The sequence below is a fragment of the Poecilia reticulata genome, chromosome 15 (assembly GCF_904066995.2).
Source record: "Poecilia reticulata chromosome 15, P_reticulata-male-v2, whole genome shotgun sequence".
NCBI lineage: Eukaryota > Metazoa > Chordata > Actinopteri > Cyprinodontiformes > Poeciliidae > Poecilia > Poecilia reticulata.
In genome coordinates this window covers 16,087,115-16,106,158 of record NC_088844.1, presented here as the reverse complement: position 1 = coordinate 16,106,158, position 19,044 = coordinate 16,087,115, and the positions used below count along the sequence as shown (strand labels likewise).

Sequence of the window (19,044 nt, the reverse complement as noted above, 5' to 3'; positions counted from 1 at the left end):
GTTTGAAATCAACGGGGTCGTGTAAACTTTGAGATCCGCTGTAACTTTCAGCTTCTTTGTTGTAGTCATTAGATAGCATGTTCTGCTATTGCCAGTGAAGTTTAAAAAAAAAAAGCGTTTTGTACCGTCTGTTCCTACAAAACTGATACCTGTTGGCAAAAAGTGAGATTAAAGCGTGCTTTTTTGAATTAGAACACAGAAACATTACTCAAATCTGTAGGCAACAATAACACCTTACACCAATGATGTCATGTTTCACACAAAAAAGATTTGCCATCGTGCTGCATTTTCTGACCATGAATATAATTTAAGGGAGTAACTTTGTTTTTGTTCCTTGTTGTATTTTCGTTGATGTTTAAGTAAAATTGGTATTGAGGAATATTAATCATATTTTCCCCCAAAGTTTTCTTTAGAATAAATCACTTGTAAGAGATTTTACGTGTTTATTTTACTGAGCTCTGGACTCTCTCTGCAGTGTATAAAAAAAAAAAAAAGGTATATATTCATTCCTGGGAGTGACAGAGGAAGCTTTACTGTGCCTCATGTCCCAGTGTCCCAGTGTGTGTCCTGGCAGCTGTAAAGCTCTGCTTGCGTGTCAAGCCTGGTCAGACACATGGCTGCTAAACTGAGATGAGGTTACACCTCTCAATGCTACAACCACGCTCTCCAGAAGGGCTCTGTATGGAGGATTACAGGCATTTTCAGATTACTGTTAAGCGAGACTGAACTGTCTGTTGCTCTGACCCCCTTTATTTTTATAAAGGGGCAGCATGAACTGCTCCCCGATGGAGGTGAACGGACAGAACTGAGCAAAACATGAGAATCTGGTAAAGAAGAATGCGTCAGCATGTGTAATTTAGGACACCAGTTGTTTGCCTGCCATTAATAAGAGCTTACAATTTCACCTGCAAATTTTAAGTGAACGTGAGCAACAAAGTGGCGAGGAGGCAAAAGGGGCTGCTGCGTCTGTTTGGCTTTGATCGCAGAGAGCTGCCTCCCAGTTAAACGCTTCGCACATCCGTCTCGAAATGTCTCTAATTGTAGATGTCTTAATCAAGCAAAACATAAAGAATTGTCTCACACTGTGTTTTTGCAAGCAGGGGTTAAGAATGTTTGGGGGCTGGGGAGGAAATGTGTGGGATGCTGGCTGAGGTGGGATGGCCAACATGGAAGCTGCAGTGCCAGGAGTTTGCCCTGTCCATCTGCTGTTCCACTCACCCACCCACCCACTGACATACTAACAGGTGCGTGCACGCGGATACACGTGTGTTTTCTGTGCACACGCTCTCATACTCCACCCCGCTCCACGCTCGGGCCCTGCCCCTGTCCTCACTTAGCCCGGGCAGCAGATGGTGAGGGGTAAGGCTTGTAGCCCCCCCATTCACCCAACTCCAAGCCATCACCAGCCCTATCTCCCCCTGTTTTTTTTTTTCCTCCCCGCGAATATCACCCCACCCTTCTTTGTGTTGTTGCAGAGCCTGAGTGCTGAAAGGCGAGCCCCAGCGTGTCTTCCCTCCCACCCTCCCACGAATCCTTGGCTGGCTGCCATTGGAGGGAATCAGTCAGGTGTCCTAATGCTTCGGTTAGGGGAGGAAACGCTGGTTAATCTGCCCATCGCGTGCCACTGGCCATAGCGTGGCCTCTTTGTGTCTGGCACCCCTCTGATCAGTCCCTCCACCCCTTCATCTGTCTTCCCCCCACCACCCAATCTCTTCCAACCCAGTTTCTCCTCCTCAAGACAGTGTCATCCTTCCCAAAACACCAACTCCACTGTCGCTTGAGACACTTTTCAACTCCATTCCTTGATATTGTCTTGTAACTCGTTGTGGTACAGCCAGCGAATGTTCACATTTCCTGCTTGGAGCCTTTCGTCAAACCCTTTAAATGTTTTGCTGACTCATCACAGGAACCCTATGCATAATACAAATGCACAGAAAGTTGTTTGTGTCTCACAAAACATTTTCAGTTAAAATCTGTAACTCCAGCTGCTAATGTGTGCTGCTATTTGAACTGATGTTGAAAAGCTAATCAAAGCCCATTCTCCCAGACATATTTTTTTGAAACCCAAGATGAAGTCCCCATCCAGGCCAGTTGAACTAAGGTTTAAAAAACAAGATGGCTATTGAAAGAAAGCCATAAGATGTTTTCCTCAAACCCTGCAGGGGACACAGTAGGAGCATTCGTGAACTGCTTAGATGAGACAAAAATGAACCTTTTTGGTTCATTAGCAAAACACTGTGTGAAGGAAAACTAACGCTGGACATCACCCTGAAACACTGTGACTCAGTCGGAAGATTGGTCATCTGAATATCGGTAGTTTGCAAGGTATGCAGTATGAGGGAGGATGGGTGACTACAAGTGGTCAGTATGATTTGGCAAACATTCAAATAGAATTTTTTTCTGGATCTAGACATTTCAGTGTGTCTCAGAAACAAGAACTTGAGTCACTCTTTGTTTGAAAATGCTTGCCCGTTTAGTCGAGCTTAGTAAAAGGTTGTGTCCAAAAGTTGCTCAATGTTTGTGGCCCCATTCACTGTAAAATCAAAATGGAAGCAAAAAAAAGAAACATGGCTAATTAAAAATCAACAGCTTGGGTTATACCTGCCATTTTAGGAGATTATAATTTGCCTGCATCTTTATTGAAAGGTTTCAAATTAGTAAAATAAAAAAAATGTAAATGCCTGTCTACATGAACTGCCTGTGCTGGTGGGTTGAATCTGTACCATTCTTGAATTGCACTTGAAGGCCACACAAAAATATTCCGAGGGACAGAAATGGCCCTCAGGCCTCACTTTGAACACTGCTGCGGAACATCCCTGCACTTTGAGTTTTATTACAGATTGCAGTTGCCTCACTCATCATTGCGGCTAAGCTAAGCGACCCTCTTTGAATATGCAGAGGTTTGCTCCCCGGATGGAACCAGTTTATAAAGCTCCTCTTGGCTTGGTTGAAACCGTTTTTATGCTGTTTGCTTTAAAAAAAAAAAAGTAAAACATTAATAACCATCATGCATTGCATTCTTATGACATTTAAATATCGATTTTTCTAGGAATTCAAACTGAATTTGGGAACAGAGCTTTCAGTTTAGCTTCTCCCTCTGCGTGGAGTACAAGACAGAAAGCTGAAAATGTCTGAATCCATCTGACTTGACTTGTTTCGTTCCACCTCGAATGACACAAAATGTTTGTTCACTGAGCAGATTTTTTAAATGTTACTCTGTTCTCAGTTGCTGCACAGAGTTTAATTTATGTTAAAATTGCATACTCCAAATTGACTGGTGCACAAATGCAAACTATACAAAAATAGTAAAAACTATGTATCTTTGTCCTCTCACCTTACAGTCATGCCATTCTATGTGTTGACCTATCATATAAAATTTAAATAAATAAATAAAAATAAATTAAAAAATGTGGGGAAATTTAAGAGGTGCGGACACTTCCATGAGGTTCTGTTTCTGGTGATGGAGGGGGCACCCTGAAACCTGCTCTGCTCTGATTAGGATAAATAATCCTCAGATGCTGTTTGGAAGAGGCTGATATGGTAGTGCTGTGTAGTTATAGAGAGGTCATTACCATTTGACCCCTGCTGACCCTCTTTTTGAAGGACACCCGGTTTGGTCACTGCTCTGCAGCGTAGGCAGAGGTACAGGGTCAGGGTTCAAAGTGTCCTCAGCTGTGCTGTCATGGAAACCACAGCTTTGCCCATTTGATGGTCACTCTTCATTTAAAAAAACAAAAAAACAACAGTTTTATTTAAATACAGGAGCTCAGGACTGTTTCCGTGGCCAAAGTAAAACTTGCTGAGTCGATTCCATGCTTTTTCAGAAACCAATTAACATTGTTGCAAATTGATGTTTCCCCTCCTGCTTTTTTATATTTCTATTGTGCATGTTGCCGAAAGTTTTTACACTGTGAGTGCCGCATTTCAGCATTGGCACCAAAGCAAAGTGTCTGCCATGGTGGTTCACTTCCTGTTTTTGATCAGTGTGCAGGGTTTTCTTGCAATCAGTGCTGCAGCAGGGTGGGGGGTGGTGGGGAGAGGAAAAAAAAAATCAATACTCTGAATATAATGTGTGGCCAGTGGAATAGGAGAATGATTTATGTAGGGATGGCTCTTCTCTGCATCAGATGGGACATGTGTTTGGTGGTTGAATGAATGAATGAAATGAAGAGAAGGAGGGTGAGTGGCTCAGTGCTGAGGCGTGCTTCTGCTGCTGTCGGCTGTGCCACCACCCCTCCTTTTTTTTCCCCTCATCCCTCCATCACACCATGCTCTCTGACCATCCAGCTTAGTCTTATAGCTCTGCTGTTGTGCCATGTGATCAAAAACCACAACGCACACAAACCCGGACCAGGAGTTTCAGGATCACCAGCCCCCACCACCCCCTGCCCTCCAAAAAAACAGCACATGTCCCCATGTCCCCACCAGATTATTGAGAGCATGTTACTACGATAACCCAGCGAACTAGGACGGGGCCAGAGGGGGGGGCGAGGGATGAAAAGGTAGAAGGAGAGTAGGAGAGTCCGGCGGACAGACTGAGGGAGAAGCACGAGGCAAGAGGAGCAAGAGCATGTCTGCGAGGGAGAGAGGAAGTCTGGAGAAGAGACGGAGAGATGGAAGTGTGGAAGCGGGAAAGAGTGAGGGAAGCGAGGACATAACAAGCGTAGAGAAATGTGTGTGTGTGTTTGCTTATTGCAGTGGCCCCACCTACCCCTCCATCCAGTTAAGGAGGCACAGTCCCGAGGAGGAGGAGGAAGAGGAGGAGGGAGATGGAGGGATCCCCTCCCTCAGCCAGAGACACACACACACACATGCACGCACATGCACACGCACACGCACATACACATACACATACACATACATGCACCCCCCACACACACACACACACATCCTCTCCCTGTGGCTCACACACACACACACACACCCACACACGTACACACGCAGGCACACACACTCTCTCTCTGCTCCATGAGGCAGCAGTCGCTGAGCAGCTCTGGATAGACCACGCGAGGTTCTGCAGGTGTCCCACCCTTCTCTTGAGGCAGGGATGCTCCAGAAGGTACTGGCTCCTTTCTGCTTCTTTCTACAACATTTTATTCTGAACGAGGACGCTGTACATTTGGCTTCTTTTTGTTTCTTCTCTTCTTTATTTTGATGGTAGATTTTTCTTCTCTCGTAGTAAAGCTTTTCCCGCTTGAGTGAGGTTGCATGTGCAGCAGTGTGAGGCTGAATGTGTGTTCATACACAGTTGTTTACAAGCTCTACTGTTAGCTGCATGTCTGACAACTTCAGCAGAGTGGGCTCCTGTTGGTCCAACTCTGTAATATTTTTTTATTTTACTACCTTCTGCTGCATTTTAACACACCTTTTTTTATTTTTATAGAGGTCAGGGCTTTGACTGCTTGTTGCACTATTTAGCCTTGAGTTTCATTTTTATTGGCACTCTTACGGGTGGAGAAAACAAAGCGCATTATGCACGCCATCTATATGCATTGTTATTATGTTTGATTGAAACCTCCCAATCAATTTAAATCCAATAAAGATACACATCTTAGTAGAAAGATTTTTTAAAAATTTATTCTACAGAAATGATGAATTCCAAACAGATAGATATTTTTTTAATTCAAATTTGTAAATAAAATAAAAAACATTTAATATATGCACAGCAGGGTCTTCTATTTTTATGTTTAAGTTGTATGTTTTTTTTGGGGGTTTTTTTGAGAAAAATCTGAACTGGTAAATAATCCTGTGTGTGTGTGTAAGGGGAGAGCACATGTCTCGTATGTAACGTGGTGTACTGGCAGAGACCCGGGACAACCATTTCTACTCAGGATGGAGAGGCAGGGAAATACAACTTTCATTTCAAATTATGACTGAGACTATCCTCTTTAAAACACTTACTTTTTGAATTAAGTTGAATCTTCAGGTCTTGATTAGTGGAAAAAAAAGCTCAATTTTGAACAGGTTACAGGCAATTTTATGGGATTATTTGTAGCCAATACCTTGAAAAATACAAAGTTTGCTCATTTTTTGCAGCTTTTTACCTTGCACACATTTAGATCTAAATGATGATATAGCAAAATTTAAGGGAGTTTTAAAAGATTATCCTTCTTTTTTCTTTTAAAGTGTGTCGCTGTTTGCAGACCTTTTAGAAAAAAACATATCAACATTCTGTTCACTTGTTTTCAAAATCAAATTTTTTGCGGTTAGTATTGACCTATTAATGGTATTACCCACAAAGCGTGTGGCGGGGCCAGGGTCACATCCCACAAGGGTTCGGATGGTCAGCCCCCCCACCCCCACCTGGCCGCAGAGTGGTCAGAGAGTGACCAATAGAACCCGAGCTGTGGTCATCCTTCCATCTAGCTCCTTTCAAACTAGAGGTCACACGAGTCAAAGGGTAATAAGTTTAACCCCCTCGAGAGGCGAGAAGCCAGAGGTCACAAATAAGGCTGTAGGGAGAAGGTTTGAATCATCGATCAGTGGCACTCCTGGTTATATCTGTGCATATTGATAACGTGCTTCATTCTGCCAATCTCGTTTGCTCATTTGCATTGTTTGGTAAGCACTAACAGAAGTAGTTGTTATTATAAGTGTCCAGAAAACAACTTGGGTATTTTTAAAAGGTCTAGATTATAGTGCAGCTGTGTGCAACGACGGTTTCTTACGCATTTCTGTAAATCTATACACGTTTAGCCTTGTTGTGATGCAGGGTATGCACGTTTTGCCTTTGTTGCCTTATGACCCAAATATAACTCTGGCAACCAAGTAATTGTTTACCGAGTTCAAAAATGACCATATTTTTTAACCAGTCCAACTTATTATAATGTGTTTTGTTCTCTTGTCTCTTTGTAAGTAAAATAATGTTTAAATAAGTTAACCTGATCTCTTATATTGAGAAGGATATCATTATTTTGGCTGGTCCTGTGTCTTACAAAAGCACTTATAGCTCTTTGATTTGAATAAGCACAGGCTTATGTAAAAGGGTGTGGCCTTTTTTGTGCATTTCTCAATTTTTTTCTTGCAAACCATTGTTACAGTCTTTTTTTATTATTATTATCATATCTAAATCTGATTCTACTAAAAAGACAGTTAAGCACAATTAGGACGGTTTCTCAAATGTAGCCTTTTTGTGACCAAAGTCTAATCTTCCCCTGCATTTCTGAAATGGTGGCGTGCTGATGTTTCAGCATCTTCCAGTGGTCTCCTCCCTGGTTGATGTTAGCGATGTGTCAGCATTAAGCTTGTCCAGCCTGCTAGGCTGTTGGGGCCTTGGTGGCGACTAGCCCAGTCCAGCCCAGCCTGGCCGAGGGCCAGACCAGACACGTCTTGGCACCGGACGAGGGACGTGACAGGATCAAGGATTGCCAGAAAAGTGCTCCTACAGTATAGTTTCTGCATAGGTCAACAAAGTGTTGCTGTACATTTGATGTCTTTTTTTTTTCTTTTTTGTCTTCATTCAATCTTTTAACAGTGATGGAATAAGGAGGACGGTTGAAAAAGAAAGGGATGCAAAGAGAGAGATTCAACAAAGCACTCCAGGTCACGCTCTACAGCAAGATGCCGCGACTGCATGGTATGTCCCTCGGCCAAATTAGCCAACTCTAGCCCTGATCTGTTCGGTCCTCAACATGCGCACAGCACTCCATGGATTTAGGTTCATGTATTTGAGGACAAGCCCCTTATATAGAACGTGGTGAGCCATTAAGTGTGTGAATAGGAGAAGTGTACATGTTGCTCAGTCAGCTATTGCACAGACAGAGACCATCAATCACTAATGTAAGCTGCCTTGCTCTTTTTGCTGGTCCCTCAAGTCTTCTCCCAGATCTGGGATTAGGCAGCACTTTGCCTGCAACACTGTGTTTATTTGGGGAGGATTTCTGTGGAAAACTTTGACCGCAAATCATGCAAACAGACTTTTGTATATCGATATGCATACATAATAAATGTCAAAGTGTGTGCTTTGAAAATTTTTTTTACGATGCCTAATATTGGTAGCTTGTAGCTGTAGTAATTTTCATTTCAAAATACCGATAAGATATATCATTTCAAATTTGTAGGGTGAGCACCTACAAAATATATCTTCTTAAGGAAACCGTCTGAGTAAACCTACCAACGTTTTACTGCCAGCTTAACACCATGTTCACTTAAATGTACCAATCTATTTAGTTCACATATTCTCTAATCAATATTCTCATCCTGCTTTGTTTAGGGGAGACACGTTTCATCCCTTAAACTTGTGTTGTGACTTTTGATTATGCAAGAAATTATAAATATTTTTAATTAATCCAAACAAGCTGTGTTGATTAAATTACTGCTCCGCGTTGAGTGGTACTGTTTTCTGCTGTGTTTTTTTATTAGCATAAATATGAATTTTGGGTACTGAGCCTAAAATGATTTGTGCCGCTGGCAGATTAAAGTATATTAAAAGTAATATTTTAATTTTACCAACCAGTGACTGGAAATATCGTTGATGTTTCCGTCTCCCAGTCAGACTTCAATCTCACGCAGAATTTATGCAGCAGAGCTGAAGATGAGGGAGATGGCAATGAGGTCCTCCAGCCTCAAAGACTTGGAGCTCGTCACCAAAGATAAATCGTCAAAACTAGTGAAAACATGATAAAGTTTTCACTGTTTGTGAGGGGTTTGGTTGCTGTAATGGAAATCATAACTATTTCCCCCCACTGATTATTAAGAAGGTCCTAATTAGTTTTCAACAAGCTATTCTTAATTAAAAATGAATAAAAACAGAAATGTACATATATCTAAGTAATCCTGTTTTATTTATTTAAATTTTTTTTTTTTTTGAGAAAAGTCTTCCGATTCCCTCCCAAAAACAAACATCTTGGTTGAATAAAAATAATTTTAGATCTATTTTTAAAATAATTTCGGTCTGAAACGAATGCTTTTCGCAATAGTGGTGAACAGTTTGGACGAGCACAGATGATAAGCAGCTGGTGGGCTGCTTGTCGTGTTAAGATTAAGTAATCAGTCATTTGGTCAAGGTCTTGTTTATCGAATATAGTTTGACCAGCTGAAAGGTTCACGTTACCCTTATCTCCTGAAAAATAACGGCTGCTGATGCATGTGTGTCGGAGAAAACATGCTGTGAAGCTTTCCATTCATTTTTTAATGTCGTGAGTCTGCTATATTTAAAACACAGTCCCATCTGTATAGAGCAGAAAAAGTGTTGGCTTAAATATAGTTTTTGTTTCAAATGAATAAATGAGGCTTGTCTTCTGATAGGCTTTCATTGAACTAATGCAGAGGCCTGGTTAGAAATGCTCTTTGTAAAGGTCACTGCTTGTTGTGATGTGGACAATGAAGCAGCCAATAACTGCCTGTGAAACATGAACCTAATTGGAGTGTTATGTCAACGATTTCATACTTTGACATGAAATCGGGCAGCAGAGGAAATAGAAAAATCCTCCTTCACACTCTTCATAAACATACTGGTTTATAAACTTGATATGGTGACACAGCCATCGCACAATGGCGAGATTCTGATAAGTGTCAGGGTTTGATCGGCTGAACGAGGTCAAAGTTTTTGTAGAGAAATTTCATCTCAAAAGTGTTTCTGCATCACTGCTCTTTCTGGATCAAAGTAGTTTAACGTGTTCTATTAAAACATGTGTCAATCCATTGTTGTTAATCATGCAATAATATTAGTAAATTCATTTTCCTTTATATTGCAAACTGCGGGTCATATCAGATGACCTGTTCAGCTCCAGTTGTAAACTTTTTTTCTGCCCATGTTTTTATGCTCGTTTCTGTTTTTGCTTTTTTTTTTTTTTTGAGACACAGATAAAAAGAAAACATTGCAATGAATTTAGCCATTATTTTACTTTATTTTTTTGTGAACAGCTCAGCATTACTCAGACGTTATCGCCTCACAACATTACGGAAATTTATCACTGAAATCTTAAAAGTACTATAGCAGATCCAAATATGCAAATTCCTTAGGAAACACTGGACAGAAAAACAACAACAAATTTGTCATTTATCATTCAGCTGTAGTAAAGTGTATTAAAGAAAAAAGGGAGATTGACAGAGCCGGCCCAAAGAATGAGCAACCTAAGTAGCTTAGGGCCTACCCATAGGGGGTCATAGAGAGTTCTAGAAATTATCAAAAGTAAAAGCAAAAAAAAACATCCTTCCCAAGTACGATTTACAAATGTAAATCTTACTCATTCTACTTGCACTAAATCAAGTAGAATGAGGCCTCTATCTGTAATAGTGCAAAATCAAACTTGTAATACTTTTTGCACTATTACTTTTTGCACTACTATTGCAATAGTAAATAAAAATCGATTGTAGTCAGACTTTAAATATTTTTGTTGATTAACATATTAACACTCGACACCTCAGAAGACAAATTTAAAGCTGTGGGAGTGGAGCCATTGCAGTTGTTTCACACGCAAGATAAAAATAATAAAGACAACTAAATTACAACAAAAAGAAAATTACCTAGCAGAAATGAATGAAAGCAGTAATTAAGCGCCAGTCAATAAAAACTTAAGCAACCTCCTGCTCTGTAAGTCATTTCTAGTTGAGCAGGGGTGTATGAGCCATGTTGAAATTCATTGACTCGTGTGATAATGAACAATTATTAGAAAAACAAACATGAAAGAACCCAAATAACTTTAGAAACTCTAAAGTAAGTGTTAAATTAACATTCTTAAAATTATGGCTCATATATTGACATTTAAGAAGCTGTTCTTATGCTTCACTTTTCTAAAAAGTACAGATAACCAGCAAAAGCATCACGAGTTGTACCATAGACTATGTCAAACGTCTGATGTGTAAACTGTTAAACACAATGGGGATGTAAAATGTAGCTTTGCGATTGATGCTAGTTGGAAAACCTCATGATCAGACTTTGCTCAGGGCCCCAAACAGCCTGGGACCGGCTCTGGAGACTCAGTTCAGTTCCAGTCTAACAAGAAAAGGAGACAAACAGAGGCTGAGTGGGACAGAGACACTCCTCAGACGGTCTTAAATATACTCCTCGCTCATTTACGTGACACATAAATTCACATTTAAACGGCAGAAAATTGCTCCGGCGGTTGATACTCTGGGACATATAAAAATACAATTGTCATCAGTTGTGTGTGTGTGTGTACATTGAAGGATACAAGGGGGTAATATAAGATTGAAGAGATGTATTGAGGAATTATGCATCCAATAACTGAGATGAGATGTAAATGTGGTGTGGACAGTGAGTAGGCTGTTTTTTTTTTTTTTTTCTTTGGGTCGTTCCATGTGAGACTGCAGTGCAGAGGCTAAATGGCAGCCAGACTCATATCCTGTGACTGGCAAGAAAAGGTGGCTACACTGTACACTGCAGAACTTACAGACCACTCAATAAGGTTTGTATTTTTCAATGATGCACCAATAAAGCAGCATCAAATCCTCTAAATTTAGAGTACGTAAATAAAAATGTTTAACTCATTTTGGATGTCCCAACTTATAGAGAAAGGATCAAAATGAACCAATTTTTCCTTGATCAACTCTGATTTGTGATCGTCATATACTGAAAAAATTATATTGTGTACCCCGTTCAGAAAATGTATAAAAATCGTCATTCTTTTGTTGGTAAGCGCACTAAAACTGTATGCTCTTATTTTATAAAAAAAGGATAGATGCATCTGCTTTGATGCATTAATTTTATAAGCTTGTTATTCCTTAGTTTTTTTTTTTTATTGGATTCAAAACGTATGCTCTTGTCAAGGAACTTGCAACATATTTTTTCTTAAAAAGAACCTTAGCATAGGCCTGTATAAAGCTTGCGCAGTGCATCTCGATGTATTATGCCTGACAAAAGAGATTCTCCGATTAGTTCCCAGATCTTCTGTGGAAATTACTTGTTAACATTCTGAAGCTGGTATTTCTGATAGAGAAATACCAGGAAATTTATGCATTCTCCACTTCTGGAATACTCATATTTTTTATTTTTATTTTATCTCACCGCAATTTTGTTCATTTTGATATAAACTCCCTTCAGATTCAGTTCAGACTGCTGCAGATTAATAAGTTTCTCTACCCCAGATTTTGTTATTCCTCCATCTCGTCATCATCTTTCCCTCCTTTTTCCCTGCGAGTTTTTTTTTCCTTCATTCTTCTGTCTCTACAGAAGGGTTCCCAACGGAAAGGCAGGGGCTAATACACATGTCACATCGGTTCACGCAGATCCCAATTGTTTTTAGCCACAGAGCAGCTCTCAGAGGTCTGCTCCTTGTGTGTGTTTCCCAGCATGTGTTCTTATATGTTAAAGCCATGCGCATACTCTCACACAGCTCCTACGGCCTGACCCACCTTTTCAACCTCACACTGTGGACATACAGCAACATTTTCTCTGTTATTTTCTGTCTGGATGTCACCACATGTCACTGGACCATCAACAAGCAGTACAATATGGCTCCGCAGGAGGCCTCCTTACAGACATGTTTCATAATTTGAGTTGTTCTGTCTATTGTATCAGCCACCTTTGATAAATTTACTTCCAACTGATACAATGCGTCATCTTTTTTTCTTTTCATTAGCAGAGGACAATTGCTTGTACAACGAATGTCCAGGACTCTAATGAAGTGCTGAAGCAAAGGCTACAGGGCGACAGGCCACGAGGGGCGTTTGCTCTTCTTTACTGTAAACGACGTCCAATGGGTGAAAAAATACCATGTATATAGTTAGTTACTTATTTACTTGTAGTTTATTGGTCAGTATTCTTTGTGGATCTTAAACCACTAACTCAGAATTGACAGATGCAGAGATTTGGATCCACATTTAAAAGGCAGAAATTGCTTTGAATAGTCTTAGTTGTAGTGTTTGTGGCAGAAAACAGGAGGAGCCTCCATTCCTGGGATATCACTATCCATTCAGATGAGTTTTTTTTTTTTTCCTGGACTGTCTCCTTTCTGAATACTCAGGCTGTTGAGCTCCTTTTATTCAGACTGAACCCCACAGCAGAGCCAGTGAACGCCTTTGAGCAGAGCTGCAGGTGCATAGAGAGAGAGGAAGAGGAAGCATCTTACAGCAAAAAAGTTGGTAACAGCAATTTCAAATTATAAATTCAATTGCAATTTTAGCTAATTTCTATAAACACAGATGTTTTGTTGACAATATTTGCTGTATTTGTCTGTAAAAAACCCCACAAATAACATGGAAGAAAAAACACTGTTCCTCCTCCGCAGCTTTTCAACCTTAAGCCATTTTAAAATTAAATAAAACACAACGATACTTATCGAATTTTTATTTTTATTTTTATTAGTTAGCAATTCTAAGACGTTTATCCTAAACTGTTGGGGGACAGGTTGGGGTGTGTGTGTCGGGGGGCGGGGGCCCTCATGATGTTGGGACAGATGGTATTTAGCTCTAGCTGTGCCGGGCTCAGTGGGACCCGAAGCTTAAGAGGTTAGGCCTGTCAAAACCACTCTGCTCATTCACTGCCTAACAAAGTGTGGACTGTCAGCCTGTTCCGTTTAATAAACTTAAGATTTTTCTTTTGTCAATGCCCGAGCAACACTTTTGCAACTCGATGACCTGAATATCCCGACATTCTTCCAGCTCAGTGGCAGAGGATGCACCTTTTAGGCAGGGACTTCCTAAAGAATATAGAAACATGGTGGTTAAACATGGAAAAAAAAAAGGTGATTGGTTTTTGGGCAATTATACACAAACTTAAGCCAGAGTTGTATTATTTGAGACTTCATGTCTTCCAGCTATAAAACAACTAGTAGATTAAATTAGTTCTAGAAATGGTCAGAAAGTTACTAAATCAATTCATCTTCAACTAATTTTTTTATTTTTTTTATTGTTGTTCCTGTATTGATCTGGTTATGTATTATACTTTTAATTTTATGTCCCTTAAACTTCATGACGTTCAGTTGAAATGGTTAGTCGTGAAAGCTTAAACTTCACCACAAGAGGGAGACATACAGTAACGTGCAGAATAATTTTTCAACACACAACTTCAAATCTAAACACAGCGAGGCTGAAACACAGTAACTATTTAAATGTGCTCCTTAATTGTTGACTAATTAATAAGTATGATAATAACCATTTGGTATCCTTCTCAATCTCTCAATTTATTCCAGTGTTCGGTAAGGTCAGAGGCTGAAAGCTGGTCAGTGGGTGACCTGCGCGGGATGCCTGGGTGACATCTGACCTCTGACTGGGCGTGCAGGGTTGACCCTGGAGGACAAGGTCCGACAATGCGAGGCACGTGCCGTGGCCTAATCTCCATGGTAACGTAAGACCTTTCAGGGAACAGTGGGGAGCAGGGTCAGGGTTGTCTTTATGTTGATTGTTGTAAGACATCTGCTGTCGATTGACTCGTTGAATGTATGACGCCCCCAAGTGCAAAACGGCTTTTATACGACAGCCAGGGCCCGAGCAAGGAAGCTAAAGGCTAACTGGGTAATCTCTGCAGGCAACTGTGATGATGCATTTTGTTCTCACAATCACCTGGAGAGATTCTGCAGTTTGCCTTGCACTCGGTTTTCCAGAGTTTTTTTTTTTTTTTTTTAATCTTATAGTTCATTTATAAGATTAGAAAAAAACACATTGTTATCTAAACTGACTAAATATGTGATTCTGTGATCAAAAAGAGATTTTTGTTTTCTGGCTTAATAAAGGAGTCTTTTTAAACATCTTTATCTCTGATTCTCAAAAGTCAAAACATTTGATGACTGGTCAAAAGAAGAACAAAGGGATTAACATTGAGTTACGGTGCAGAATGAGGGCCAACAGGTGCAGCCCACCTGCAGGAAAATGTGTTTCGCATTCTTTGATGCTATACATGAGAAAGCTTTCATGCACAACATATTACTCCTCAGATTCTTTCTAATCATTACCATTATGCAAGTACTTTTTTTATATATATTTTTTTAACTTTATCACCCCAGCCTCTCCGCTCCCCCCACACCCACTCCAAATTCCCCACCCCACTGTCTCATCTCGTTCTCCACCGTGTTCTGCTGTGTTTTGGTGAAATCTCAGCTGGCAACTGTGAGTCGTTCACTAGCTGCTCTCACAATGGCCTCTGGGATTATGCTAAACGCAGCGCCTCGGCTGCTCCCCCGCATCGACCGGCATCGACGACGCCCTTTGGAGCGCACAGGAAAGGAGACGGAGGGCTCTCAATGAAGATGTCACTGCAATTACACAAGCGTGTGTCATAGACACCCTGTGTGTCTGCTCTTCCTCCTCTTAACCCCCCCCCCCCCCACACACACACACACACCTCTCCGCTTCTCCTCTTTTTTGGAAAAAAAAAAAAAATCTTTTCGACACTCTTTTGAAGTGCAGCCTCGTCTCTTGCAGGTCTCTCATAATGCAGGCCCCATTTTGAATTTGCATGAATTCAGCATCCAGATGCTTCTGCTGCCATGTTGCCTTATGATGATGTGTACTGTACAGGAGCAGTCTATTGTATTATCGCACCATCAAAAGAATAATGATGCCTTGATTGTCCTAAGTGCAAGTTAGAAAGTACCAGAGGGAACCAAATGTGTTAATTTCTGTTCTTATTATTTCAGTTTTATGACGTTGTCACAAAGGAGGAGCTTTCTGATGTGGATGGTACTGCATCAGGAACTGATTGGCTGATACTTCACTCCCAACAGTACCTGATGCATTGCCTTCAGCATCGAAAGAAACGTCACACGACTCCAGCTGTTTTTCATCAAACTTACTCACTGGTTTTCTACAGACAGTAACTAACTTTGTTCAATGATATTCTTTCTGTTTCTCGCTTGAAAATAAATATTTGTGCATGCACACATTAGTCAAACCTCTGAGCTCTGATGTCTGGCTGAAATGGCTATGAACATTTTCCAACTTATAGGAATGATATAAATAAGTCTGTGTTTGTGGTCTCTGGTGTATAATATTTTCCCTCCTCAAGTCTAAACATTGTGCCTTCGGGCCACACTGTAATAATTTCTGTTCACATGGTATTTTACTGAATGTTGGACCCAAACCTTAGACGTTGATATTTTAACAATAGGAACATGTGGCCCCCTTGCAGAAGTTGTAGTGCTTCTTGAACTGTTTCACATTTTCTCAGCCTACAGCCACAACTTCCTTTGTGTTTTATTGCAGTTTTATTTGAGACACCAACACACAGAAATGAATTATTGTGAACTGGAACCAAGCAGGTTGTTTAACAACAGAAATCTAAAACTGTGCCATGCATTTGAATGTCAAGCATTACCCTGCGGTAACACTTTATTTGAAGGGGAGTGAATACGACTGTCATGACACTGTCATAAACATGACATAGCACCTGTCATGAACATGAATAAGCCTTCATGAATATTTATGACTGTTGTCATAAAGCGTCATTCGGTAAATTATGACACTTTTAATACAAAGTTGACATTATTCAAAATGTCTTTGTTATGACAACTTGACATTAAGCAAGAAATCATTACTGATATAAATTTGTTATAAAAGTATTACTGATTGCACTTTAAAAATTAGGTAACTTTATGTTATTAAAGGTAAAGTTTAAACAGTAATGGTTTCTTGGTTAATGTCAAGTTGTCATGAGACATTTTGAATAATGTCAACATTGTATTAAAAGTGTCATAATTTACCGAATGACGCTTTATGACAACAGTCATAAATATTCATGAAGGCTTATTCATGTTCATGACAGGAGTTATGTCATGTTTATGACAGTGTCATGACAGTCTTATTCACCCCCCTTCAAATAAAGTGTTACCCTTTATGCTCCATCTCAACCTGCTTCACATTTATGAAGACTGAACATATTTCCTATTTTTATTTTTCCAAAAAAACAAACAAACAAAAATATCTCATTCTCGGTCAGATTGAATGGAGGGCATCTCTAAAGATCGAATCTTGATATAGATACTCCCATGGATTCAAGTATGAACTTTGAATAGGTCATTCCAAGTACTGAATGGACACATTGTGTCCTAAAATACTATGTTGCAGCTCTGGCTCTAAATTCAGGGTCACAGTCCTGCTGAAAGGTCAATCTCTGCCCTAGTCTCAAGTCTTTCGTTGGTTTCATCCAGGACTGCCCTTTACTTAGTTCTACCCAATTTCTCACCATCTGTCACCACCTGTCAGGTCCCAGCATCATGTTGTGTGACCTTAGAGGTCACCCTCACACAACATGATGCTGCCAGCACCATGTTTTACAGTGGGGATGGTAAATTCATTGAACATGCTCTGTCGTGTTTGCTGCGTCTCCATGAACTGTTTTCTTTCATCTTTGTAACTTTTGTTGGCTTTATTTTACTAATGGCTTCCTTTATTTTCACTTTTACATAATTGTGAGACCTGTGGAGTAAACAGCTAATATATATTTTGCCGTCAGAATCTCCAACCTGGGCGAATTCGGAAGAAATTATCGTGTCTCTTCCAAGCTGCCATCTGCTTCCCACCAGCTTTTCTGATTAAACCTCGTCTCGCCTGGGTTCAGGTGGATAGTGATGTCTCAACAGGTTTGCGGTTGTTCTAACTATTCCCATTTTTGCGTGACGGACTTCTTAAATTGCTCATCCATTTTCTTCTACTTTGCATTTATCCACTACTTTTTGTTAGTTTGTCACATAAAATTTCAGTAAAGTGCATTAAATTTATTGTTTCAATGTGGAAATGTCATAACCTTTGTGACACACTAACCCGAATATAAATATATCTCATTGCTAGCTGAGGAATCATGTTCCTCTCTTGTTCGGATTAGACACCTGGATGCTTTTAGGCCACACCTCAGTACTCAAAGACTCACTTTACACTTAGATTGACCTTTAATAATTAGAGAATAACCGTAAGTTGCATGAGGAGACTTTCTCACGCTCAAGTATGTAAAAACACCCATGCTGGGGCTCATTTCTGTCTAAAATAGTTTTGATGATGAATATGAGACGGAGGAAGGTTCTCTCATCTCCTATCATTTTTGCCTTGCTATGCATTTGATTCATTCTGTGGTTTGTCCCTTTGTTGTAGCATGTTTAATCACTTGCCAACTTAAATAAATGTTCATCAAAAAGTACAAGGTTTTTTATTGTAGTTTTTCTTTGTTTGTTTGTTTCCACATTTCCTTGCACTGACACGTTTCTAAATATCCTGAATGCTGAAGTTCATAATTAAAACTCTCGCATCAAGGGGTATGGCTTCATGCAGAATCTACCTGCCATCTTCTTGTCCACACCCTCTGAGAAGGCAGAAAGTCATCATGCACGGAGGAAGTGAGGAGTGTCGTTCAATCTACTTATATCAGCAAGCTGCTGGCGCGCGCAAACGAGCAATCACTCGCTGTCTCTTCATCCCCGAGAGAAGTCCAAAGGAGCCATGCCAACTCCAACAGATGTTCCTTAAGCGCAGGCATCTTGTAAACACCATGAAATGGTTTGGAGGTTAATGTAATGGTTGCTGACAGAGATCTTCGACACAAGATTTGATTATACCACCTGCTGCTCACACGTAGCCGATAGCGCTGGATTTTAATGGCCTGACTGAAGAGCTTAATATGAGCTACAACATGTTCAACTTTAATGATGTGAAAAGTCACTAGAATACTAGCTAGAAATCAAAAACCTAATTTATTCAACACTTAAAAAAGAGAATTAGTTAATCCAATTTAAATAAATTGCTTCAGTTTGCAACAAGTAATTCATGCAAGCCTATCCAGGGTAACGTATTAAGTTTTCAAGTTGCATAAACTTAATAGATTACCTTGAATGAACTTAATTCGATTATGTCTTACCATTAAAGCAACTTTTTTTAGTTGGATAAACTGTCCTCTCCTATTCTGAGTAAAAATCAGAAGTTACATTTATTCCAGATTTAGTGGTGTATTTCAAGCATTTCTGCATGTTAATTTTTATAACAAACAACTATTCAAAATTAGAATATTAACACTAACAAAATATATATATTTTAAATATAAATATCAAAACACTCGGTACTTTGTTAGGACATCTTTTTGCATCAATTACTTTATCAGTGGTGTGGGTGCGTTCAGCCTGTGGCCATTTTGAAGACTAAAGGAAGTCCTGGTTTCTTCGG

The 19,044-nt window shown here is 40.0% G+C and overlaps 1 long non-coding RNA gene across 1 annotated transcript; it reads left to right on the top strand.

Annotated features, from left to right (window-relative positions):
• Nucleotides 1–2,145: 2,145 nt before the first annotated feature.
• Nucleotides 2,146–18,031, top strand: LOC103476863 (uncharacterized). The gene is made up of 4 exons (XR_535559.3): nucleotides 2,146–5,059; nucleotides 7,475–7,576; nucleotides 14,094–14,243; nucleotides 15,537–18,031. It is a non-coding gene; the product is annotated as an uncharacterized LOC103476863 (long non-coding RNA).
• The last annotated feature ends 1,013 nt before the right edge of the window (nucleotides 18,032–19,044 follow it).